This window comes from Agelaius tricolor, unplaced genomic scaffold (genome assembly GCF_023055355.1).
Source record: "Agelaius tricolor isolate 1412-34295 unplaced genomic scaffold, bAgeTri1.0.p SCAF_42, whole genome shotgun sequence".
In the NCBI taxonomy this organism is placed as follows: Eukaryota; Metazoa; Chordata; class Aves; order Passeriformes; family Icteridae; genus Agelaius; species Agelaius tricolor.
The window spans coordinates 903,607-929,658 of record NW_027269302.1 but is presented as its reverse complement, the minus strand read 5'-3'; the positions used below and the strand labels follow the sequence as shown (position 1 = coordinate 929,658).

Sequence of the window (26,052 nt, the reverse complement as noted above, 5' to 3'; positions counted from 1 at the left end):
GTCCCGGCCTTTCGGCCGCGGCGCTTTCCCCTTGGTTGCAGTTCCGGGCACGGCCGGCAGGGGCGCCGGTGGCTCCCGCGGGGCGGGGCAGCGCATCCCTGCCATGGGAACCTCTCTGAACGGCAATAGAGCAATCCCTTCACCTAACTCTTTCACTTTTTTACCTTCTGTAGCCTTTCTCCCGTGTTTTGAGAAAGAATTTGGAGAGGGCTGCCTTTTAACTGAGCTCCTAGTGTTTCGATAAGGTGCTTCCTGTAGAGAGAGGGATTTTCCCTGAACAGCCGGAGCTGTGGTTACCAAGGGGACGTAACTCAGAGCAGGAGGGGTCAGGGGAGGATATCCCGCCGAGGCTCGGTCGGAGTGTGGGCAGGGTCTGCTGCCGGAATCGCCAGAGGGGGATCTTCCCGTGGAGGCCGAGCCGGAGCGTGGGCAGCCCCCACATGGCTTCTGGCGGCTGATCCGGCAGCTCCCGGCAGAGAAAAGGCAGGTGGGAGACCCCGGCAGCAGCAGCGGCGCTGCCCAGCGCAGCTGGCACGGGCAGGGCAGCCGGGGATGGGATGGCTGGGACCCGCCCTCGGTGCGGTCGGCGCGGTGACCTCGGCCCACGCGGCAGGACAGAGCAACCCCATCTTGCCCAGCATGGCCGGCAGAGCGGCCGCGGGCCGGGCAGTGGGGCCAGGGCACACAAATTCACCGCCAGCGCCGGGGCAGGTGGAGCTGCCCTGGGCAGTGAGCCCGCACCTGGGATGGAAACCGGGGCAGGCGGAGCTGAGGCGGGCAGCGAGCCGGGACCCGGGACAGGCGCCTCGGCCGCCAACGGAGGGGACAAGAGCTGCAGAGGATCCCACTCTCTTTCTGACTTTTCCTCTTGTTCCCCTCCCTTTCATTTCCCCTTTTTATTTTCTTGGTTTTTTCCTCGGGTGTTTCTGATACTTCAAAGATTTTTATTCTCCTAAAATCTCCTGTCTAACATATGGCATATTCTCTTTCTTCTAGATTAAATGGGTTTTTTTCCAAATAAATCCAGAACCTAACAAATCTAAACTTCTGCTTGGATATTTTGAAATGGTCGACAAGCTAACTCATGACCTCCTAATGTTGTTTTTCTCATCACCTTTTTATTTATCCTTTGGCAAATTAAGCATCTTTCAGTGACTTGCTTTGCTACACCAAAAATCCCAGTGCACCCAAAATTCCTTAAAAAATGATCACACAAAGCTTGAGTACGCCAGTGGGGTTTCTGATGCACGTCTTCTGATATTTTCCTAGTAAGCACATTTTATTAAGTAATTGTCTTCCATGTAGAAGTTTCTATTTCCCTGATTTATCTTGTTCATTTCCTATCTTGTTTAATTCTTTTTTCTTGGCTTCCCTAAACTTTGGAATTTCCAGTTTTTCCTCGTTTGGAGTTAATATTAAAGAAACTCTTTCAGCTCCATTTTCTGCTGCATCCTTAGCTTTGTGATGTGCCCCCAGTTTTCCCAGTTTGCCTCTCCTTTGGCCCGGGCCGGGTTCCCCCCGCCCGCAGCGGCTGGGAGCAGCCGAGAGCCCCGCGCTGCCCATGCCGACCTGGCCCGGCTCCATGGCCGCTGCTGCCGTGGGCTGCGAGGGCTGCGGGAACGGGGCACCGAGGGTGTGGCTGCTGCTGGGGGAGGAGGAGGAGGGAGGGAAGGGCAGGGATGGAGGGGGAGGAGGAGGCGGGGTAAGGGGGGAGGAGGGGGAGAAGGAATGGAAGGGGCGGGATGGAAGAGGAGCAGGAGGTGGGGATAAGACAGGGGAGGAGGAGGAGGGGGGATGGAAGAGGAGGAGCCGGAGGAGAAAGAGCAGTGAAGGAGGCGGGGTTAGGGGGAGGAGGAGAGGGAGGTGGAGATAGGACAGAGGAGGAGCGGGAGGAAGAGGAAGAGGAGGGACAAAGGCGGATCAAGGCTGAGCTGCGGGAGCCACGCGGTCTCGATCTCTGCCTGAATTCGCAGCCCCCACCTGTGGGATCATCGCCCCCCCCATGGCTCCGGTGAGCGGGGAGGGGGAGCCCGGCCCGGATATCCCGGGGGGTCCTGGGTTGGGTTTTTGGGGGGATGTTTGGAGAATGAAGAAGTCCAAGGGTGAGCGGAAAAGGCCCCTCGGGGGGACATCGGGGGGTGGCGGTGGCGGCTGCCGGCAGAGGCAGCCTGGAGGAGCAGAGCCCTGTGTCCCCCAGGAGGCCAAAGTGGGGAGGCCAGAGAGGGGGGAGCGCCGCCATTGGCGGGAGCCTCAAGAGCCTGGAGAGGGGCAGGGGGGACTCCTTGGAGCCGCTGCAGCGCAGAGCAGAGAATGAGGGGAGAAGGGAGCCCGGGAGCCCAAAGAGCCCCGGCATCCCGAAATGGGGAGAGCCAAGAGGGGGGAGCTTTTTGGCATTGCTGGCACTGCCAGCAGCCTGGGCAGGGCGGGCACCCAGGAGAAGGGGGACCCCCAATCCAAGCGTGACCCCAGCAGCTGGGACAGGGTAGAACCCCTGAACACCAAAGGGGAGGGACCAGGGACGGGGAACTCCTGGGAGGCTTTTTCAGGGCTGCATCTTGGTGTTTGGGAGGGTTTACTGGAGCCCAGATGGCCGGTGACTTGTAGAGATGGACTTGGGCAGAGGGACGTTGAAACTCAATGTGCTCATCCCTTGTTTTCTCCAAACCAGGATTTCCCATTGCCAACCCCTGGGAGGCTGTGAGGAAGAGGAAGATGCTCCAGGGCACTGAAGCAGGTGAGGAGGAAGTCAGTGTCTCTGGAATGCTTAAATTTAGAGGGTTTTGGGAAAGCTTCAAAAGACAAGCCTCAGAGACAGGAGAACTGTGATTATAGCTTTGCAGCAGCCATAAGATTGGTCAGCAGAAAAATTATAAAAGAAGTAGAAAGTAAGGAGCATTAGAACAACGGTCTGTGCATTAACACTTATCTATACTAACTCCCTAACCTGCAGAAAAGTATATATAGCAAGATATCAGGAAGTTCCAAGCTTAATAATGGAGCTCTGTTCATCGTGTTTTAAGGCTTACAAATAGGTATTGTGTTTGAAGTAATGGAGCATGGTTTTAACCAATAGTGCTTGGATGGAACCACTGTCAATATGCTTTTGCTTTGTGTGATTGGTGAAAAACCTTTTAAAGTAAGTTTTAACATTAAGGTTTTTTTCTGCTACCTGGGATGTGAGCTGCTGGCATCTTCCCATTGGCATAACCAAGAAATGAGACTGATGCTGAAAAATAAAACAGCTCAAGACGCGTTCCTAGCAGTCCAGTCCTGTTTGTGATGTGTGCACAGCCGCGAGCTGGCAATGAATGCCCCTTTCCCCTCTGTGCTGCTCCATCTCCCAGCCCAGCACGGCCCCCGGCTGCAGCACAGCCCTGGGGGGAGCTCGTTGCCCTTGCCTGTGGCACGGAGGCAAATCCCATGCTGTCCTTGTCCTTCCTCGCCCAGAGCAGGAGCTGAGCATGGAGAGCAGGGAGGACAAATGCCCGCGGCAGAACCTGGTGGAAGAGGCCGTTTTGAGCGGCTCCACGGCGCAGGAAGCCAACGGGGAGGAAAAGGCCCGGAGATGCCGCACGAGGAGGGGCTGCAAACGCAGATGGCGGGGATGTGAGGGGGAAAGAGGCAGCCTGGGCCGGGAAGGCGGCCGGAGATGGAGGCAGAGCTCGGAGCTGGTGCTCCATGAGCAGCTCCATGATGGGGAGAAGCCCCACACGTGCGTGGAGTGTGGGAAGAGCTTCAGGTGGAACTGCCACCGGATCAGCCACCAGAGGATCCACACTGGGGAACGGCCCTACGAGTGTGAGGAGTGTGGGAAGAGCTTCAGCCAGAGCTCCAACCTGATCAGCCACCAGAGGATCCACACTGGGGAACGGCCCTATGAGTGTGGGGAGTGTGGGAAGAGCTTCAGCCAGAGCTCCAACCTGATCAGGCACCAGAGGACCCATACTGGGGAACGGCCCTACGAGTGTGGGGAGTGTGGGAAGAGCTTCAGCCAGAGCTCCAGCCTGATCAGCCACCAGAGGACCCACACTGGGGAGAGGCCATATGAGTGCTCCAAGTGTGGGAAGAGGTTTCAGACCAGGTCCCATCTTCTCCTACACTATCAGAGTCACACAGAGGAGAGGCCCTTCCAATGCCCCGACTGTGGGAAGGGATTCAAGCGTAACTCCGCCCTCGTCACCCACCGGCGCATCCACACAGGGGAGAGGCCCTACGAGTGTGATAAATGCAGGAAGAGGTTTCAGACCAGCTCCACTCTCCTCCTGCACTATCGGATTCACAGAGAGGAGAGGCCATTCCAATGCCCCGACTGTGGGAAGGGATTCAAGCACAACTCCCACCTCGTCAGGCACCGGCACATCCACACCGGGGAGAGGCCCTACGAGTGTCCCCAGTGTGGGAAGAGCTTCTCCAGGAGCTCTCACTTGACCCAACACCAACGGAGGCACCGGTAAGGGAAGCCCTGCGAGTGCCCCGAGTGCGGGAAGAGCTTCGTGCGCTGCTGCAGCTCCATCCCCCACTGGAGGAGGCACTTTGGGCACAGCCCTGGTCACTCACATTCCCTGTGATCCATGTTGGGAACACACCTGGCTGCTTCTCCTTTGGTTTGGCCTGAATTTTTTTCTCTTCTCCATCTCTCTGTCCTCCAAAAGTCCAGGGGGATGGAGCAGTCACCTCAAAACCACTCAAATTCCACTGGAAATAACTGAATTTTAACCCCAAAGGGCTCAATTCCACCTCAGATTGCTTGTTCCTTCCTCAAAAAACTCAATCCCAGGCCAAACTCACTCCATTCCACAGCTGTCAAGTTGAGATGGAGTTGGAAGGAGATTGGGAGAAGTGGGATCCCAATTTGGAGCAATGGGATGGGGATTGTGTGGGCCTGGGTGTGTGGGATGTATTTGATAGCAAATAAAACTTTCAGAGTTACTGATTCTGTCCCGTTCATTTTCAGTCAGTTCTGTTTGCAGAGTGCCACCTTCTCAGCTGATTCAATTCCTATAAAAATCCCATTTTTTAAATCATCTAACCCAAACAATCCAAAAACCAATATCAAAATAAAACCACCTGCACACAATTAATGTTTTAAAAATAATTTTAATTCTTCAAGAGTACTTAAGGATGTTATTAAAGTTTAATTGTTTGGTTGAAATGTCTGAGAAATTGTAGTGGTGTTTGGTTTTGTGTTTAGTATATTTGTAATATGAATTGTTTAACTAAGAGGTGTTAGATTGCATGGTAGTTTCTTTAGATAATTTTATCTAAAGTACATTAGTCATCGAGTTAAAATTTTCAAAAGGTATTTCCTGATATATAATTTGTTTATTTATATGCATTGGTAATATTATAGTAATAGTTATTGTTGGTTTGAGTTGAATCATTGTTGGAGTTGAAACATTGTAAAGAAGAGTTGAGATTTTTATATTTTATTTTTATTATAATTTATTTAATTTCAATTATTATTTCTTTGTTTATAGTTTTATTGCAATTTGTTGAGGGGATAGGAAGGAAGTTCAAGGGCAGGAACATTTTTTCCTGGCTGGGAACTGGAATTCCAGACCCTGGGAGTGTGTGCAGGACCCCACAGACTGGGATCAAATATGGGCTGGGATCAAATACGGACTGGGATCAAATATGGACTGGGATCACCTGGACTGGGATCACATGGATGGGGATCCTGTGGATCAGAACCCTCCAGACCAGGATAGCCTGAAGTGGGATCAAATATGGACTGGGACTGTATGGACTGGGATCCCAGGGACTGGGACCATATGGATCAGGACCACACAGACTGGGAGCAAATATGGGCTGGGACTGTTTTTTAAAGTAACTTTGTTCTATAGTTTTTATTTCTGTCGTTAATTAAGCTCAGTGAAATGGCTGCTTGTGTTAAACTGCCTGCTTGGATGGGATAACATCCAATGCACACGGGATGAGGACACCTGTACAGATCTGCCAACTATCAGCACCCCCTGTCTGAAGGCAGAGTGCACCAAGGCCCAAAACCTGGAGGTGATAAAGAGAATGGACTAAAACCACAGCCAAGGAATCTGCATGCTCTAAAAAGGCAGATCCAGGGCAGAGCCATGCTAAACAGTTCTTGGAAGATGTAAACTGGGTGCATCTTGGCACTCAGCCAGGAGCACCCTGTTACCTTCAGGGATCCCCTGAAATACCTTTCCCCTTACATCAGCCTGGTGCATATTCATAGAGCCTCATGCACAGCAGCTGGGAAGGGTTTAACAGTTTACTGGGTATATTAGTGTTCAGAAACACATAATCACCAGAATGATTCTATGCAGGTGCTTTTATTGAAGAGCTCTGGGTGTCAGGGGTACCAACCCAAATCTGACTCCAACGTGGGTTTGGGATGAACATGTTTTTATATTCTATCGTTATATAACTTTCATGTTAATGATTAAACTTCAATTGTTCTATTGTATACATAGATTTCAGCCAAGCATGGGCTCCTTGTGGCCCCCCTCAAACTTCTAACATAGTTTCTCATGATTCTTCTTATGATTAAACAATAATTATATTTAATTACTAAACAATCATCACATCTAACAATTATATCATTTATCATGTTCTGCTTACGCAGGTGCGATTTCACATGATCTGGCAAGCACAAAGCCTAACATTTTCAGAGTCTATTTTTGACATTTTTCCAGGGCCCCACTATCATTCTCCCCCCTTTGAAAGCATTTTCACTTCACTATAGGTGTAAATGTTTTCACTTGATACAGTCCTTTATTTCTCAATTTATTCTTGACGTTCTTCAAGTCCATGGTTGATGTAAACGTTGTCGTGGATGCTGTCACGCACTGGAGAACCAGAAGATGGTGGGCGTGGATCTCGTGTCAGAGCCTTTATTATCTTCTGGTTCCAGGATGTTTTCTTCTGTATCTCTCCTTTCAAGATGCTGTGAACTAACCAAATTGCTAAGAATACAATTAGTAAGATTATCACACTCTCAATGATAGATTTAATCCATGAACTCACATTCCACCCTAACCCTTTAAAGATTTTGCCTAGCCAGGTCGTAGCCAAATCCTTTTGCTCTTCTTGTGCTTCATGCTCTCTTTGTTTCAACTGATTGATGTCATATTCTACATCTGCAGTTACATTTGGGATGTGAACGCAGCAATGACCAGCCCGTCCCTTTAAAAATCCACATACTCCATGCTCTTTCAGGAGTAACAAATCTAAGGCTAATCGATTTTGTAAGGTCATTTTTGTGGTGGCTTGTAATTGTACATTTAATTCTTTAAATCCTTCCCGGGTGACTCTTGCCAGTCTATCTACCTGACCTGTAAGTTTGTACAGCATCTTCTACTCTGATAGTTTGCTGTAGGACCAAGCAAAGACTCTCGGGCCCACCCAAATTTCACTCCACCAGAGGGTTCTTGCCAAGTGTCATCTGGATTTTCATTGTCTAGAACTTCTCGTCTTGCTCTTATCTGCACAAGTTCATGTTTTCTGTTAAATGGGGACTTTTTCCAAATTGGACATGAGGTTGGGAGGCCTAAAGTAATTTCCTTTACTTTCCCATCTACAGGCAGATGTGTTGTCCAGGTGCCATCGCTTGCTGCCCATACAAATTGTCCTGGACCTCGGACTGTACTCCTGGTACATCCTACAACTGCTTTATAATTCCCTCTGCCTTGTTTATGTTTGATCCCTCTGCAAGCACAGCCAGTGTTTAGGGCTATTGCCAGGGGTGGCATCTGCTTTATCTCTGCATCATCAGAAGTGCAGTCATAAGTTTTATTACATGCCCACCACCTTACTTTGTCTGCCCTCGTTCTGCTGCTGGTGGCAGTGTTTGTTACTGCTGGATCTGTTTCATTCTCGGAGCCTTCCCACTTAATGCACCAAGGGGTGTTTGCCATACATTGGAATCTTTGAAGGATACTCACAGACCACGCACTGTCCCAAGGCTCTGTCTGACCTTTCTGATCCTTGGCCTCACACTTCCATACCAGAGTGGTTTCTGTAACATTTTCTGTAATCTGTTTATAGTGTGGCAAATAGCATTGCCATTGTGTGATGCCTCCTGATTCTCCCATAGGGGTTCCTAGTGTGCCATCACTTAGAATACAGTCTTTCTGGCCCATGGGTCTCATCCATGTTCCTATTTTCTCCCAAGTTTCCTTGACTACTTGCCTCGACTCAGGTACCTGTTTGCATGCAATTGTTTTGTTCTTTTGTGTTTCAGGTAGTTTTGATGTTATGATTCCCCAATTTACTGGATCTCCTGCTGCCCTTTGGTATTGGTATACAGGCAGTTATTCTACTGGTGTTTTGCATTTTGGCAAAGGCTTTGACTAATCCAATCATTACATTCTCAGCCCAAACTGCATTAGAAACCTTTATCACCTGTGTTTCTGCTTGTACCTCTCTCTTCATTCTAGAATGAAGAGTGGTTAGTTGATCTTTTTGTATTTCACATCCCAAAGACATTAATGACCATACCATTGGCACAATTACTGATAGCATTCTCAAAGTAATTAAGCACATCTTATCTGCAGCCTTGTTGGTTCCACAGTTTACACAGTCTGTGATCCAGGATGGATTTTCTTCACTCGGGTGTAGTGAATCCAGGGGTCCACGCCAGCTACTTTGGCTGCTGTAAAGGTGGTCAGCAGTACCTGGTGGGGCCCACTCCACTTTTCTTTCAGCAGTTCTTCGTTCCAGTTCTTGATGTACACCTCGTCTCCTGGATGTATGTTATGAACTGGGTTCTCGAGAGTCAGCGGTCTATTCCACACGAGGATGCTCCGGAGCCGAGCTAAAGTTTTCCCGAGAGACAGAACATAATTATACACTTCCTGCTTTCCTGTGATGTGCACATTAGGGTTAGGCTCAGGAGATTCATATGGTTTCCCATGCAATATCTCATAAGGGCTGACTGACATCCCACTCCTAGGCTTTATCCCAATCCTCAACAGTGCTATTGGCAAAGCCTGGGGCCACTGCAATTTGGCTTCTTGGCATATTTTACTGATTTGCCTCTCTAGTGTCTGATTCATCCTCTCTACCTGTCCACTTGACTGGGGTCTCCACGGTGTGTGGAGGTCCCAAGTTATCCCCAGCAATCTACTTACCTCTCTTACTACTGTAGCTATGAAATGGGGCCCCCTATCTGATGATACCCTAGGGGCACCCCGAACCTGGGAATAATCTCCTGTAGTAACCACTTTACTGTTTCCTTTGCTTGGTTGGTGCGACAGGGAAGGGCTTCTGGCCACCCAGAGAATGTGTCAACCCCCACCAACAGGTATTTGTATCCTCGAGTTCTTGGCAAGTCTACAAAATCTACCTGCCAATAGTCTCCTGGCTCTATTCCTATTCGAATTCTTCCTAGCTGTGCTTGTCATCTAGCCACTGGCTTGTTTTTCAAGCAGATATCACATTTTGACATTACTGATTTTGCATTGTTAACATCCGTACCAAAATTTAACTCTGCTTTAGCAATTTTACCAATGCCTTTGCTCCCCAGTGACATTCGTTATGTTTAATTTGTAGAACTTCTCTCATTATGAAGGGGGGTACCACTATCTGTCCTTGTGCAGTCACATACCATCCCCCTGAATTCTTTTGTGCATTTAGCAAACGTGCCAGTCTCTCATCTTCTACTGAATATTTTGGTTCTGGAGGCAAATTGAATTGGGATACATTAAGCTTTAAAGGTATCAATGCCATTGTTGTTTGCACCTCTCGAGCAACCTGTCAGGCTGCCCAGTCTGCCTTTCGATTTCCCTCACAGATTTTGGAGGTTCCTGATTGCTGTGCTTTACAGTGTATGATTGCCACTTGTTCAGGTTTTTGTACTGCCTTTATCAATTGCAGGACTGCATCCTGGTGTTTAATGTGCATACCCTGAGAAGGACAATAGTCCCCTTTCTTTCCACAGTGCTCCGTGTACATGCACCACTCCAAAAGCATATTTTGAGTCAGGCCAGATATTTACCTTTTTCCCTTCACTTAATTCTAGTGCCCTGGTTAAAGCAACCAGTTCTGCCTTCTGGGCAGATGTATTTGGTGGTAATGCCTTTGCCTCCACTGCTGTACTGACTGTTGTTACCGCATACCCAGCGTATCTGGTTCCGTTTTCCACGAAGCTGCTCCCATCTGTAAACAGCTCCCACTCTGGCTGCTCTAGTGGGACGTCTTTCAGGTCTTCTCTTGCCGAGTAGGTGTACTCTATTACCTCCACACAGTCATGCTCTAATGGGCCTTCTTCAGTTGTGGTACCTAGGAACAAAGCTGGATTCAAAAGGTTAGTTGTTTTTAATGTGACATCATCCTGCTCAGTCAGGACTACCTGGAATTTCATCATCCTGCTTGGGGATAGCCAATGGCCCCCTTCTGCTCTAAGACAGTGGTTACCATGTGTGGTACATTGACATCTATGTGCCTTCCCATCGTGAGCTTCCTGGCTTCTTGTATCAGCATCACAGTGGCTGCGACTGCCCGCAGACATGGAGGCCACCCGGCACTTATGCTGTCAAGTTGTTTGGAAAAGTAGCCCAGCGGCCTTTTCCAGCTTCCCAGACCCTGGGTCAGGACTCCTAGTGCTAGGCGCAGCCTTTCATGGACAAACAGCTGAAAATCTTTAGACAGATCAGGTAAGCCTAATGCTGGAGCAGTTGTCAGTGCTTCCTTTAATTTTAGGAAGGCTTCTTTCTGTGGCTTGCCCCAAGTGAATGGCTGCATCTTCTGAGCTTCACACAGGGGTTTTGCAATCAGTCCATAGTCCATGATCCACAGGCGACACCATCCTGCCATCCCGAGGAAGACTCGCAGCTCATGTAGATTCTGGGGCTCTGGAATAGCACAAATGGCTTGGATACGGTTAGTGCCTAGTTTTCATTGCCCTTGTGAAATTTCACATCCCAGGTAGATCACAGTCTGTTGGGCAATTTGTGCCTTTCCTCTGGATACTTTATAACCTCCCATTCCCAGGGAATATAAAATCTCAATGGTTACCTTTATACAGGTTGCTTTTCTTCTGTAGCTATTAGTATATCATCAACATACTGCAACAACAGGTATTGGTCTCTTGGTACTTGCCCACTCTCGGTCCAAATCTCCAGCTCCTTTGCCAGTTGGTTTCCAAATAGGGTCGGCGAGTTCTTATATCGTGTCCAGGTGAGCTGGGTCTTTCTCCCATTCCCTGGGTTTTCCCACTCACAGGCAAACAGTTTCCTACTTTCTTTGTCAAGGGGGATGCAGAAAAAGGCATCTTTTAAATCAATTACACTAAACCACTTATATATCTCTTTTACGGATATCAGCAATGTGTAGGGATTTGTTACCACTGGAGAAATGTCCTTTGTTATTTTATTTATTGCTCTCAAATCCTGCACTAATTTATATTCACCATTTGGCTTCTTTATTGGAAATATTGGTGTATTAAATTCTGATTCACATTCTTCTAGAATTCGGTATTTCAAGAACTTATCAATAATCTTTACTTATTCCTTGCCATGCTTCTGGTGTTATGGAATAGTGTTTGACTTGTAGAGGCCTCGCCCCTTCTTTTAACTCTACATGCACTGGTTGTGCCAATTTAGATTTCCCTGGTATATCTGTCTCCCATACAGAGGGAATCACTGCATCTCCTACCTCCCTAGGGGTAGAGGGAACAGGTTTTTCTTTGATCATTAATATCTGTCCCGTCTTTGATTCAGGTATTTCCATTATAAGCTCCCCATTTTCAAAGGTTATTACCGCATCAAGTTTTGCTCGCAAATCTCTCCCTAAAAGTGGAATTGGACACTCAGGTACGTATAGGAATTCGTGTGTTATAACTTTGTTCCCAAAACACAAATCTAGGGGTTGCAAGAATGGCCGTTTTTCCTCTTTCCCTGTAGCGCCGACTATTGCTGTTTCCTTGTCCCAAATTTGTTCTTGCAGATCATTCAATACCAACTAAGTAGCTCCTGTATCTATTAGAAATTTGACCTCTTTATGTCCTAATTGTTTATTTTTAAGAGGTTCCTGATCTTGTTCTACTGGCTCTATGTCTAGTCAGCTGGTATACTCCCCCAAAACCATCCCCTTGGTAACCTGCTGGCACTGATTGCCCTGGTGAAACTGGTTGTTCAAGTCTGGACATTGTCTCTTCCTGCTGAACTTCATATAGTTTAGACCAATTTATAGTTTTGGGCACAGCATTCTGAACTCCTATTTGGATCCACTCTTGATATTTCTGTAGTCTCCCCATATTGCAAAATAAATTAGGGTCCCAATTTGGATCCTCAATTGGGAAATTCTCATCTAAATTCCCTGTTACGAGTCCGTTTCTGATGTCCTCTCTTACCCTTTCTTTAGCTGCCTTAAGTACCATCTCTTTCTCAGTAGAATCCATCAAAGTATATAATATAAATATATTAGATATATTAATATACTATATATAATTATATATATATTTATAATATATTAATATACATATTATTGTATGTCATCCCAGTCAAGATTTTAAGTTTTTTATAACCATTTTTAATACTCATGCCATTTTATCAGGATTTTCTCTATGAATTCTGGCTGATTGTTTCCAAATAACTAAATCTGCAGGAGAGAAAGGCACTTTTATAAATACTGGCCCTTCCACTCCTACACTTTGTCGCAAGGGGGCAATTACAATCCGTTTTTGTCTGCCTATGTCTTTTCTATCCATAACTGGGGCAAGGTTAGACCGACTCCTGGTTCTGGGGGCTACCCCATCGTTGATTCTCTCTCTCTCCTTTCTACCACAGTTGGGTTTTGCTCCTCTTCCGAGGAAGAGGGATCAGGTGACGATGGGAGAGGAGAATAAAGAGGGAAGGGTGCACTAGACGAGACAGGTTCAGGACTAGGTGGGGTAGGAGCAGGCAGTGGGATGGGGACAGATGGAACAGGTGGGATAGGGTTAGGTTCTCTTGTTCCTATTGGAGCTACCTGTAAATCAATATCTGTATAATTTTCCCTACTCAGGCTTTCTTTCAATGCCAAGTGTTCTAAACAACGTTCCTCACAAACCCCACACTTATTGCTTGCAGATGTTTTAACCATCATTAATCCACATTCATCCTGCCATTCTGGCTTTGCCCGTAAATAGAAAAACAAATCAACATACGGAACCTCATCCCATTTTCCTTCTTGTTTACAAAAACGACATTAACTGCGAAATAGTGTTATATTGCAGAGTCCCGTATTTTGGCTGTTTGTTGTCATTCTCCAAGGCATATCCTGGCCACCATGTATTACAATAATCAATCAACTTAGCTTTACGTTATTCTTCCCCAAAATTATCCTGTTTCCAATGTGCTAATAAGCACCCCAAAGGAGAACTTTGCGGGATAGAGGTGTTGCCGTCCAAAATCCCTTTAAGTTTCTCCATTCCAAATATACCACAAATTGCCGAACCCGCAACGCTTTCGCGATTGTCTTATGGAACGGCGCCTGGGCTTGTACCAGCAGGAATTCCTTTAGCCCAACCAAGCGTAGCTTTCGCTGCGTCTCATTGGCAGGCACCCAAACCAAAGTAAAAAGCACCTTACCTTTCTCCCGGGGACGTGGCGAGCGGCAGAAGCGGTCGCGGCCGATCGAGCTCCCCGAGAATCCCTCGGTGCCGGATGGAGCGCGGTCAAGTCGCGAAACTCGCTCAGCAGCACCCTCAGGGTCCCATCCGGGGTCGCCAAAATGTTAGCGTTCAGAAACACATAATCACAGAAGCGAGTATATGCGGTGCTTTTTATTCAAGAGCTCTGGGAATCGGGGTAGTTTCCACCCAAATCTGATTCCGACCATACATTCGAGGTGAACGTGTTTTATCCTCTACCATTACATAACTTTCATGTTAATTATTAAACTTATATTCTTCTATTGTATACACAGATTTCAGCTAAACATAGCCCCCTTTAAATTTCCAACATAGTTTCTCATGATTCTTCTTATGGTTATAGAATAATTCTATTTAATTACTAAACAATCACCACATCTTACAATTATATCTTTTATCATACTGCTTACGCAGGTGCAGTGACCTGAGAAAACACAAAGCCCAATATTTTCAAAGACTATTTTTAACATTTTCCAGGGCTCCACTATCACTTTTATTTCTTGTGGGAAAAAACCCTCCATCTCAACCAGGTACTCATGGCCAAAACTGGGCAACTGCCTCTGGAATTCCCTATATCCAAGGATAGCTCCCAGACAAAAGCTGCCAGCACTGACAAGTCTGGCTGGCCATGGCCTCCTGAGGGCTGGCCCTCATCTGCCTCTGAAACACTGGGGCTGAGTGCTTTCCTTCCTTATGAAAAGAACTCTTCTTCCTGTCCAGGCACCCACAGCCAAAACTGAGATTGCACCTCCAAAATGCCCAATGTCCAAGGAAAGCCCCTAGACAAAAGGTGCCAGGAGAGACAGGGCTGGCTGGCTTGGCCTGAGGGTGGCCACCTCTCATCTTCTTCCTAAACACTTGGACTTTGTGCTTTACTTTCCTATGGGCAAAAACACCCATCTTGACCATGGCCAAAACTGGGATTCCACCTCCAAAACTCCGTACATCCAAGGATTGCTCCCAGGTGAAAGCTGCCAGGACAGACAGGTCTGGCTGCCCTCGGGCTCCTGGGGGTGCCTCTCCCCTGCTGTCCAAACACTGGGGCTGGGTGCTTTCCTTCCTATGGAAAAGAACCGTCCTTCTTATCCATGCAGAAACGGCCGAAACTGGGGTTCCACCTCCCAAATTCCTGATATCCAAGGGTTGCTTTCAGACAAAAGCTGCCAGGACAGAGAGGTCTGGCTGGCCTTGGCCTCTGATGGCTGCCTTTCATCTGCCCCTGAGACACCACCGGTGTTCTGTGCTTTCCTTCCTATGGAAAAGAACCATCCTTCTCCTCCAGTGTCCATGTCTGAAATTGGGATTCCACCTCTGAAATTCTCAATATCCAAGGGTTGCTCCCAGGCAAAATCTGCCAGTACCGTCAAGGCTGGCTGGCCTGGGCCTCTGGTGGCTGTGCCTGCAACAGCGGGGCTGGGTTCTTTCCTTCCCATGGAGATCCCTGGGACACTGTGGGGACCTCATGGAACCAAGGGGATCATTGTGGCACCCCTGGAGCCCAGGGAACCAAGGGGATCATTGTGGCCCCACTGGAGCCCATGGAACCAAGGGGATCATTGTGGCCCCACTGGAGCCCAGGGAACCAAGGGGATCATTGTGGCACCACTGGAGCCCAGGGAACCAAGGGGTCATGGTGTCACAGAGGGGCTCCATGGACCCAAAGACCATTGTGGCTCTGTGGGGCCTGATGGAACCATGGAGACCTTCAGGGCCTGGTGTCACCAAGGGGGCATTATGACACCTCAGGGCCCCATGGAAGCAAGGGACCATTGGGACACTGTAGGGCCCCATGGAACCCAGGGAACATGGAACAGCTCTGGCTGGCTTGGCCTCCCAGGGGCCACCTGACAGCTCTGGCTGATCTTGGGATGTCAAGGGCTGCCTCTCATCAGCTCCCGGAGCACTGGGGCTCTGTGCTTTCCTTGCTGTGGAAGAGAGCTGTCTGACTTTCCAGATGGTCATTGCCAAAAGGGGTACTCTGCCTAAAATAATTTCCTCTATGCTAGGGTATCTCACAAAACAAAACCTGCCAGGTCTGGCTGGCCTTGGCCTCTGGTGGTCACCTCTCATCTGTCCCTGAAACAGAGGGGCTCAGTTCCTTCATTCCTATGGAAAAGAACCAGCCTTCTTGTCCAGAGACCATGGCCAAAATTAGAATTTGGCCTCCCAAATTATGGATATCCAAGGATTTCTCCCAGACAAAAGTAGCCAGGACAGACAGGTAAGGCTGGCCCTGTCCTCTGGTGATTTCTTTAGACTCTGAGCTGAATGTTTTCATTTGGAAACACCTTGGAGAGGGCCCAGAGATGTCCCAGGGAGGGGGGGTTTGGAGGACTTGGGCCCATGAGCACTGTATAGGGACAAAGGAGCTCTGTGCTCAGTGGGATGGAGACTGAGGACAGAGGAGCAGAGCCATGAGAGTGTTTAAAGAGCGATTTCAGGGCTGGTGGATCCTTTTGACATAGTGGAAAACAGCCAGAGAGAGAAAGAATTAACACCAAGGGCAGCTGGGGAGGCCCAGAGTGGCTGCAGGAGAAAGGAATTTCCCGGGCAGGGCAGGGCTGTGGTGCAGCACGTCCCCAGCAGGAGCCTGGAGCAGCCCCAGGCTTTGTGTGGGCAGGCAGGGGCAGGCAGGAGGCAGAGCTGTCAGCAAAGGAAGGGCCCAGCCAGGTGGGGCAGCCGGGGGATGCCCAGAGCCTGCAGGGACAGAGGCCAGGGCAGGGACACCGTGGGACAGCCTGGGCTGCACAGGGCACAGGGATGGGCAGCAGCTGCAAGACAGCCCTGACAGAGCCAACCTGGGCAGCGCTTTGGCCATGGCTGCTGGCCCTGGGCCTGAGCCAGGAGGGGACAAGTGACCCTTGCAGGCCTTGCAGGCCGTGTGACACCACGAGGGCTTTGTGACGTCACAGGGGTTGTGTGACATCACAGATGGCTGTGTGACATCATGAGGGCAGTGTGACATCGTGGGGGTTGTGTGACATCACAGGTGGCACTGTGATATCACAGGGGCTGTGTGACATCACGGGGGCTGTGTGACATCCCGGAGGCTGTCTGAGGTCCCTGGGGAGGTCACTCTGCCCCGGCCCCCTCACAGCTCCCCCCAGAGCAGTCCAACCCTGCTCGTGCACAGCGGGGTCCCCTGTCCCCCCGGGTCCCCCCGGCCCGGGCCCCGCAGCCTCCCCCAGAGGATGTTCCACGAGATCGACCCCAGAGCCTGACACGGGGCCGGGGGCCGGGGCCCTGGGGGTGGCACAGGGGGACAGGGACCCCCCGGCAGCGTCCCCGTGTCCCCCATGGCCAGAGCCTGGGCCAGGGCTCCTTCACCGTGTTATGGATAAATATCATAATATTGTCTTTTTGCAAATATTAAAATGGATTTTATATGTGTGGTGTTAAAATAACTTTGTTCTAAAGATATAGTTTTTATTTCTGTTGTTAATTGAGCTTAGACATAGTAGTGAAATAGCTGATAGAAGTGTGCTTGTGTTAAACTGCCTGCTTGGATGGGATAACATCCAATGCACACGGGATGAGGACACCTGTACAGATCTGCCAACTATCAGCACTCCCCGTCTGAAGGCAGAGTGCACCAAGGCCCAAAACCTGGAGGTGATAAAGAGAAGGAGCCAAAACCACAGCCAAGAAACACACATGCTCTGAAAAGGCAGACCCAAGGAGGGGCCATGTAAAAGCATTCCTGGAATATGTAAAGTAGTTTATGGATATGCATGAGGCTCTATGAATATGCACCAGGCTGATGTAAGGGGAAAGGTATTTCAGGGGATCCCCAAAGGTAACAGGGTGCTCCTGGCTGAGTGCCAAGATGCACCCGGCCGTAATAACCTTTGCTCCATGGTCCTGGTCTCCCATTGTCCTTTATTAAACTTTGTACATTTTCACAGGAGAGTGAACGTGTTTTTCACAAATGGAATCTCAAGGGAACAAGGGTCAGTTGTTAAGCCAAGGCTCTGCTTTGACCAAGTGGGGCCTCATGGGACACAGGTGCCACAGGGACATTGCCAGGTCTGCTAGGAACAAGGCTCCATTATTGCACAGTGTTACAGATGAGTAATGTCGTAGTTGGGTCTCACAGTGAGGAGATAGATCCTATGTGTGTGTTAAGATGTGTAGTGATGTTATTGTCATCTGTCCCCCATAGTCCTCTTTCCCCTCCCCTTGTAATGGCCTTGGTGGTTGGGGCATTTGGGGAGGGAAGGTTTGTCACTGGAAGACAGGCATGGCAACACCTGCTCTCCAGTCAGGTTGCAAGAAAGCATTCTCCACCAATGGACGGCCACAAAGAGTTACCTGACAGACTTTGGGTGGGGCTAGGATTACCTGGTGCAACACCAAAAGCCTAAAAGGAGGAGCAGCCAATTTGTGAAGGAGCCATGTGGCTGATAGCCACGGGGTGGGGAAGGGCTCCCAGTGCTGTGATTTCTCCTGTTTCAGTCCTTTGTTGTCATTTTTTTCAAGGTTGAATCAACCTTAAAAATTTTAAAAGTAGCGGTCATTTCTCACAGACAGCAAGGCCTCAGGGCGCCCAGGAGAGCGGCGTGACAATGACACCTTGGGGAACCAAGTGTCACCTGCAAACACAACGGGGCCTCATGGAAGCCAGGGGCCACTTGGATATTGCCAGGGCAGGTGGAACTCAGTGTCCATTGTGACACAGCACAGCCTCGTGGAACTCAGCAGAGCATTGGGACAGCCTGGAATCTCATGGAGCCAAGGCTCTGCCTTGGCAAAGTGGGGCCCACAGGACACAGGTGCCACTGGGACATTGCCAGCTCTTGTGGAACCCAGTGTCCACTGTGACACAGCAGAACCTCATGGAAACTGTGACGCAATGGAATCTCATGGAAGCAAGTGTCAGTTGTGAACGCAGCAGGGCCTCACAGAACCCAGGGGCAACGGGGACCGTGCTGTGGCTCGTGGGAGCAAGGGGCCATTGTGACCCAGTGGGGCCTCCTGGAACCCAGGAGAACATTGTGGGCCCATGGATCCTCATAGAAGCACGGCCCCGTTGTGACAAAGTGCAGCATCACAATGGTCTCCTGGGTTCCATGAGTCCTCGCTGTGTTTAGAATTGACACTTGGTTCCCCAAGATTCCATGGCATCCCTCTGCTCTCCTGTGATTTGAGGCTGTGCTGTGTCACAATGGACACTTGCTTCCTCCAAGGCTGGAGATGTCCCAGTGGCACTGGGCTTCCATGAGGCCGCGCTTTGTCACAATGGGGCCTTGCTTCCATGAGATTCCATTGTCCCACAATGGTCTCCTGGGTGCCACAAGGCCTGCCTTTGTCACAGTGGAACCTTGCTTGCACCAGCCCTGGCAATGTCCCAGTGGCACAGGGGTTCCAGGAGACCCTGCCGTGTCACAATGGGCCCTTGGTTCCATCAGGTTCCATTGTGTCCCAGGGCTCTCCTAGGTCCCATGAGGCCTTGGTCTGCCACAGTGGTGTCTTGTTCCTACCAGGCCTGACAATGTCCCAGTGGCACCTGTGTCCCATGAGGCCCCACTTGATCAAAGCAGAGCCTTGCTCCCATGAGATTCCCCTGTGTCACAATGTTCTGCTTGGTTTCATGGGAACCTGATGTGTTGACAATTGATCCTTGAATCCTAGAGGTTCCATTGTATCACGGCTGTGTCCTTGGTTCCGTGAGGCCCAGCTTTGTCACAACTGGACCTTGGTTCCATGAGATTCCATTGTATCACAGTAGTGTCCTTAGTTCCATGAGGCCCTGCTGGGTCACAGTGGAGCCTTTGTGCCATTCGTTTCCATGGTGCCACAATGGTCTCCAGCATTCCATGAGGCCATGCAGCAAAAGAGTGGACCCTTGAATCCATGAGTTTCCATTCCATCAGGATGATCTCTTGCATTCCATGAGGCCCTGCTGTGTCACTAAGGAGCCTTTGTTCCATGTGTTCCCATTGGGACACCATGGTCTCCAGCGCTCCTTGAGGCTGAGCCGTGAAACTCTGGGCTCTTGGTTCCATGAGATCCCACCACGGTGTCACCATGGTCTCCTGGGTGCTGTAACAATTCACACTTGGTTCCATGAGATCCCACCACGGTGTCACCATGGTCTCCTGGGTCCCATGAGTGCCCCTCTCTGTGTCACAGTGTTTGCCTTGGTTTCCTGAGAAGCTGATGTGTTGACAGCTGACCCTTGGTTCCTTGAGATTCCATTGCATCCCAGCGGTGTCCTTGGTTTCATAAAGCCCAGGTTTGTCACAAGGGAGCCGTGGTTTCAGGATATTCCATGGTGACACAATGGTCTCACCACTCTCTGAGGCTGCACTGTGAAACAGTGGACACCTGGTTCCATGAGATTCCGTGGGGTAACAGTCAATTCTTTTGCTTCTTTTCTGCCAAGGTCGGGATGAAATCCCAAGACAGCATTTCTTGTTTGGACTCAGGTGTTCATTAGCTCTTGTCTCTAGAACAGTCTCACAAGCTGTGAGTTCTGCAGCACTTCGCTAACAAGGTAAAAATGGAGCCCCATCTCTCTCTCTCTGCAAGGTCTTTTGAGGATAAACTGTCCAATTAAGAAATGACACCTGAATTATTTTTACTTTTAACCCAATAACCAATCGCCCGTGCCCAACATAAGGGACTTTTTTATCCAATTACACAATACCACCCAAACCCGAGGAGGAGGAGGAGGAGGAGAAGGAGGAGGAGCAGGAGGAGGAGGAGGAGAAGAAGAAGAAGAAGGAGAAGGAGAAGAAGGAGAAGGAGAAGGAGAAGGAGAAGGAGAAGGAGAAGGAGAAGGAGAAGGAGAAGGAGAAGGAGAAGGAGAAGGAGAAGGAGAAGGAGAAGGAGAAGGAGAAGAAGGCAAAGAAAAAGGATCAGCCGCCGCCCTAAAACCTCCATCTTGCTTTATATATATTACTATATTCTAAAACCTTAAACTCCAAGTTGTCCACCATGTGATATTCCACCCTTCTAATCAAACTCCACACCCATAATCCCAGTTCTATCATTCCATTTTGGAAGCCTTCTCCACAGCCTCAGGTCAAATGCAGTGTTCTCTTGGGGGTCAGTGTCTGTCAGCTCAGAAAGTCCGAAATTCTCAGCAGCCCGGGTTCCAACAGGTAACAATGTTCTCCTGTGTTCCAGTAGGTTCCATTGGGCCCGGCTCTGTCACCATGGACACCTGGTTCCATGGATTCCATTGGGTGACAATGTTCTCCAGTGTCACCATGGACACCTGGTTCCATGGATTCCATGGGGTGACAATGTTCTCCAGTGTCACCATGGACACCTGGTTCCATGGATTCCATGGGGTGACAATGTTCTCCAGTGTCACCATGGACACCTGGTTCCATGGATTCCATGGGGTGACAATGTTCTCCAGTGTCACCATGGACACCTGGTTCCATGGGATTCCATGGGGTGACAGTGTTCTCCAGTGTCACCATGGACACCTGGTTCCATGGATTCCATGGGGTGACAATGTTCTCCAGTGTCACCATGGACACCTGGTTCCATGGATTCCATGGGGTGACAATGTTCTCCAGTGTTCCATCAGGCCCGGCTCTGTCCCCATGGACACTCGGTTCCATGGGCAGTATCCGTGTCCCAGTGGCACCTGTGTTCCATGGCACCCCTGTCTGACCAGGGACAGTTTGTTCCAGGACATTCCATGGAGTCCCAGCGGTCACTTGGGTTCCATGCAGGTGCCTGGGCAGCAGGAGCTCAGCCCAAATATCCTGGGGGTCCCTGGGCTGGTGTTTGTTGGGGGGAACCTTTGGATCTTGCAGGGCTCCAAAGCTGAGCCATGGATGCCCCTTGGGACAGAGTGGAGCATCATGGAAGCCAGGAGACCCTGATGGAGCCAGGAGAGCCTGATGGAAACCAGGAGACCCTTATGGGAGCCAGGAGAGCCTGATGGAGCCAGGAGACCCTGATGGAGACCAGGAGAGCCTGATGGAGCCAGGAGAGCCTGATGGAGCCAAAGCTGCAGCGGGACACAGAGGGACCTCATGGGAGCCCGGGCTGGGGGAATCCTCAGGGCTGTGCAAGGAAAGGTTCAGCACAAGCAGCCCTGGAGCGAGATGTGCAGTGTGAAACAGGCCCATCACTTGTTTTTTAAATTTTAAAAGTTTAATAGAAATAAAATGGTTATAAAAATAGCAATACAATTAGAGTAACAATAATTTGGACAATTTGAATTAGGACAATATGAGACAATAGAGAAAAAGGGTTATGGAGGTCTGGGTACCTTTTTCTGGGCACCACAAGCCCGAAAAGGGACACCCGTTAACAAAGGATTAACCCTTAAAAACAACAGCCTGTTGCATATTCATACACTTCATCCAGGATGCACAAATTCCATTCAAACACAGGATTCTGTCTGGTCAGTGCCACATTCTTCCTCCGAATCCTAACAGCGCCTTCGAGGCGGGAAAAAGTTCATTTCTTCTGATAAGAGGGAAATAAATTCCTTTTCTCTGAAAGATTTAGGTGTCCTGTGGCTGCTATCACACTGCGAGTCCTTTCTTTAAAAAAAGAATCCTTCATAGCATCGTTTCTATTTTAACATTTTTTATAACCTAAAACTATATTTAACACAAGAGAATTAATACAGCATTACTTTCTAACACCAGACATCTAATATTCATTTTAATATTTGCGAAAAGCCAATCATAAAATACATGCATTTTTCCCATGCAGGCAAAGCCAGCGAGGCAGCAGAGCAAGAGAGAGAGCAGAGCCAGCGACACAACAAACGCACCGAGAGCGAGAGAGCAAGTTTGAACAGAGCTTGCAAAGGGCAAAATCAGCTCAGACCAGGTTAGACTGAAGAACAAGGAGCACCAGGCATGGACTGATGGTCCAGGTAAAAAGTTCCAACGTGAGGAGGACGACAGAAGCCTTTATCAAAAGAGCACCAGAAGACTGAGGGCCGCCACAGGAGGAACGGACGCAGGCGCTGAAGCCACACACGGCTGTAAAACCGGGACAGAGCTTTATGCAAATGTGAGTATGCTAATGAAGTGTTGTAATTGTGACTTTTAAATGGAGCTGAAGGCCAAAGGAGACCGAGTGGGTTTTTGCCAGAGAGATCCCCCTCGCTCCCAGCGCTGGATACACAAATCCCTGCTCTGTCTGACTGCAGAGTTTGATTTCCTCGCCCAGTTTGTCCCACTCCCCCTTTCCCTGCCCTCTCCTCCCCTCTCCCAGTCCCATTTATGGGATTTGGGGTCATTTATGGGATATGGGGTCATTTATGGGATTGGCGTCATTTGGGGCCTTTGGGGTCATTTGGGGGATTTGGGTTCTTTGTGTGCCTTTGGGATTGTTTGCTGTTTTTTGGGGGGTTATTCAGGGTAAATTTGGGACAATTTGGGGTAACTTTTCACATTGTTGGGTTTTTAGGGCTGTGTGTGTCCGGGGTAATTCAGGGCCAATTCTGTGTGGGTTTGGGATCATTTTATGGGATTTGAGGAAATTTTAATGGATTTTAATAGGAATTTAGAAGGATTTTAATAGAATTTAATAGGGTTTAATAGAAATGTAATAGGATTTAATGGGATTTTCTTTGGATGGAATTTTATGGGATTTTAATGAGATGTCATGGGAGTTTAATGGAATTTAATAGGACTTTATTGGATTTTAATGGTGTTTAATGGGAATTGAGTGGAATTTAATGGGATTTTTATGGGATTTTAATGGGATTTGATGGGGGTTTCCCCCAGTCCACAGCTCCCTCCCACCTCAATTTGGGGGTCCCATCCCCCTCTTTCCCGCCGCTCTCCCGCCCCTTCCCCATCGTTCCCCCAGTCCCCAATCCCCTCCCCCGTGCTTGGTTTTGGGGGTTCCAGGCCCCTCCTGCTCCCTTTGGGGGTCCCGACCCCCCTTGGGTTGAATTTGGGGCCCCCCGCCCCTCTTCTCCCCGCGCCCCCCGCTCCCCCCGCGGCCGGGGGGGCTCCCAGCGCCCCCAGTGCCACCAGTGCGGCCCCAGCTGCCCCCGCACGCCCCATCCCCATCGCCGGGGTCACCGCCCCCCGCCCCAAATTCCGCTCCTGCACACTGAGAGCCATCAGCGACGAACGCTCTGATTGGCTGGGAATGGCCCCGCGCAGTCTCTGATTGGCCAGCGCTGTGAGAGGCGCTGGGTTCTGCCCGGCACCCGATGAGTCACAGCCGAGCCGGGCGCTGATTCGCTGGAAATCGCCGGGCGGGGCCAGTGCTCCGAGTTTCTGCCCGGCAACGGGATCGTCATCAGCGCCCCACGCTCTGATTGGCCAGGATCTGTTTCAGGCTGGGGACGGGAGGAACTGGGCACCCCCAGGAGCCCCTCGGGTCTGGGGCTTTCGATCCCCCCTCGGCCCTCGGGGCGGCTCTGGGGCCCCCCCAACACCCCCAAAATGGGGAGGGTCCGCGGGGCCCTTTGGAACCCCCAGAAATGGGCGGGGAGCGGCAGGAGCCGCCCCAAAAAGGGATGGAAGGGTCCGGGCCGGGAATGGGGGAGGCTCTGGGGATGGCTCCGGCCCGGATCGGGGCGGGCTGGGATTGAGGGAGGCTCCGTTCAGCGGCCGGGGAGGGGCTGGGCCTGGGGAGGGCTCCGGGATTGTGGGGATGGGGCCATTCCGGGACTGCGGCGGGGCCTCTCCCTGGGGTTGGGGTCCGGCATTGGCTCAGGGACCCTCCCCGTTCCTGTTCCGCTTCCCGATCCCGTTCCCGATCCCGATCCCGCCGCTGGCTCCAGGGAATGTCCCTGATCTCAACCCCGACCCCAAACCCGAGGTGAGGTCAAACATTGGGGTCAAACACCCCAAATCCTGGGGTCAACTTTCCCAGACCCCAAATCCTGGGGGTTCAAACACTGGGGGGGGGCAAACACCCCCAGACCCAAACTCTGGGATCTCAACCTCCCCCCCTGCCCCCCAGCCCGAACCCCAAATTTTCGGCCTTAAACCCCCCAAATCCCAGATCCTGGGGTGTCAAACACTCTGCAATTTGCAAATGTTGGGGTTAAATCCCCCTGACCCCAAATCCTGGGCTTTGAAACATTTGGGGTGTCCAACACCCCCCGTTCCCAAAGTCTGGGGTCAAACACCCCCAAATCCCAAATCCTGAGGTGTCAAACACCCCCAACCCCCAAAGTTTGGGGTCTAAAGCCCCAATCCCCACCTCCTGGGGTTTGAAACATCTGGGGGTGTCCAACCCTCCTCATCCCCAAAGTTTGGGGTCAAAGCCCCCAATCCCAAAACTTTGGGGTCAATGGCTCCCCGACCCCAAACTCTGGGGTGTCAAATCCCCCTGATCCCCCCAACTTTGGGGTTAAATTCCCCCAAACCCTGGGGTCGATCCTCCCAATTCCCGAACTTTGGGGTCAAAACCCCCTGACCCCAAATCCTGAGGTTTGAAACATCTTGGGTGTCCAACCACCCTGATCCCAAAGTTTGGGGGTCAAACCCCCTGATCCCCAAATCCTGGGGAAAAAAACTCCCAAACCCCAAATCCTGGGAACAAAAACCCCCAAATCCCAAACCCGGGGTGTCAAACACTCGCAGTTCCCAAAGTTTGGCGTCAAAAATCCCCAAACCCTGAGGTGTCAAAATCCCCTAAAACCCAAATTTTAGGATCAACCCCACCCAACCCCCAAATTAGGATCAAACCCCCCAATTCCCAAACTTTGGGGTCAAACACCCCCAAACCCCGAATTTTAGTATCAGCCCCCCCCCACCCCCAGTCCCAAAATTTGGGGTTATTTGGGGTTTGTTTGGGGCAGCTCCAGGTGCAATGTCTGCAGAGAGACCCTGGGTGCAATGCTGGGAAAAACCCCAATAACCCCTCTGGAACCCCAAAATCCCTGGGGCTGGGAAAGGGGATTTGAGGTGAAAGAAGAAGGATTTGGAATGCACAAAGAAGGATTTGGGATGGAGAGAGGGGATTTGGGTGGGAAACTGGGTCCCTTTTTGGCGCAGGAGATCTTCCTGGCGCTGCTCTGGGTGATGCTGAAGCCCTGCAGGGCCTCGCAGGCGGCGCCCGCCTGCACCTCGGGCTCCAACTGCACCCAGGCGATGTCGCGGGGCCCGGGCACCAGGGCAGCTCCTGAACCCCGGGAACCTGGGCTGGGAACGGGGCCAGGAGAGCCCCAGACACCCGGGAGTGTTCCCCAGACACCCGGGAATGTTCCCCTGAAACCTGGGAGTGTTCCCCAGACACCCGGGAGTGTTCCCCAGAAACCCGGGAGTGTTCCCCAGAAACCTGGGAATATTCCCCCCCAAAAATCCAGAAATGTTCCCCCCCAAATGGAGAAATGTTCCCCAAAATATCCAGAAATGTTCTCAAAAGAACGCCTGAAACATTCCCCCAAAAATCCAGAAACATTCCCCCAGAAATCCAGAAATGTTCCTCCAAAAATCCTGGAACTTTCCCAAAAAATGAGGAACTTTCCCCAGAAAATCCAGAAACATTCC

The 26,052-nt window shown here is 50.3% G+C and overlaps 2 protein-coding genes across 2 annotated transcripts in view; one reads left to right on the top strand and one right to left on the bottom strand.

The window, feature by feature from the left end:
- LOC139603877 (zinc finger protein 436-like) overlaps positions 1 to 3,346 on the top strand; it is a 67,158-nt gene extending 63,812 nt beyond the window's left edge. The window contains exon 2 of the transcript XR_011683841.1: positions 2,669 to 3,346. The gene's annotated coding sequence lies outside the window, so the exon portion shown is untranslated. The remainder of the gene's footprint in view (positions 1 to 2,668) is intronic.
- Positions 1 to 26,052, bottom strand: part of LOC139603901 (zinc finger protein 154-like) — a 488,962-nt gene that overhangs the window by 120,490 nt on the left and 342,420 nt on the right. The gene's annotated exons all lie outside the window — the stretch shown is intronic.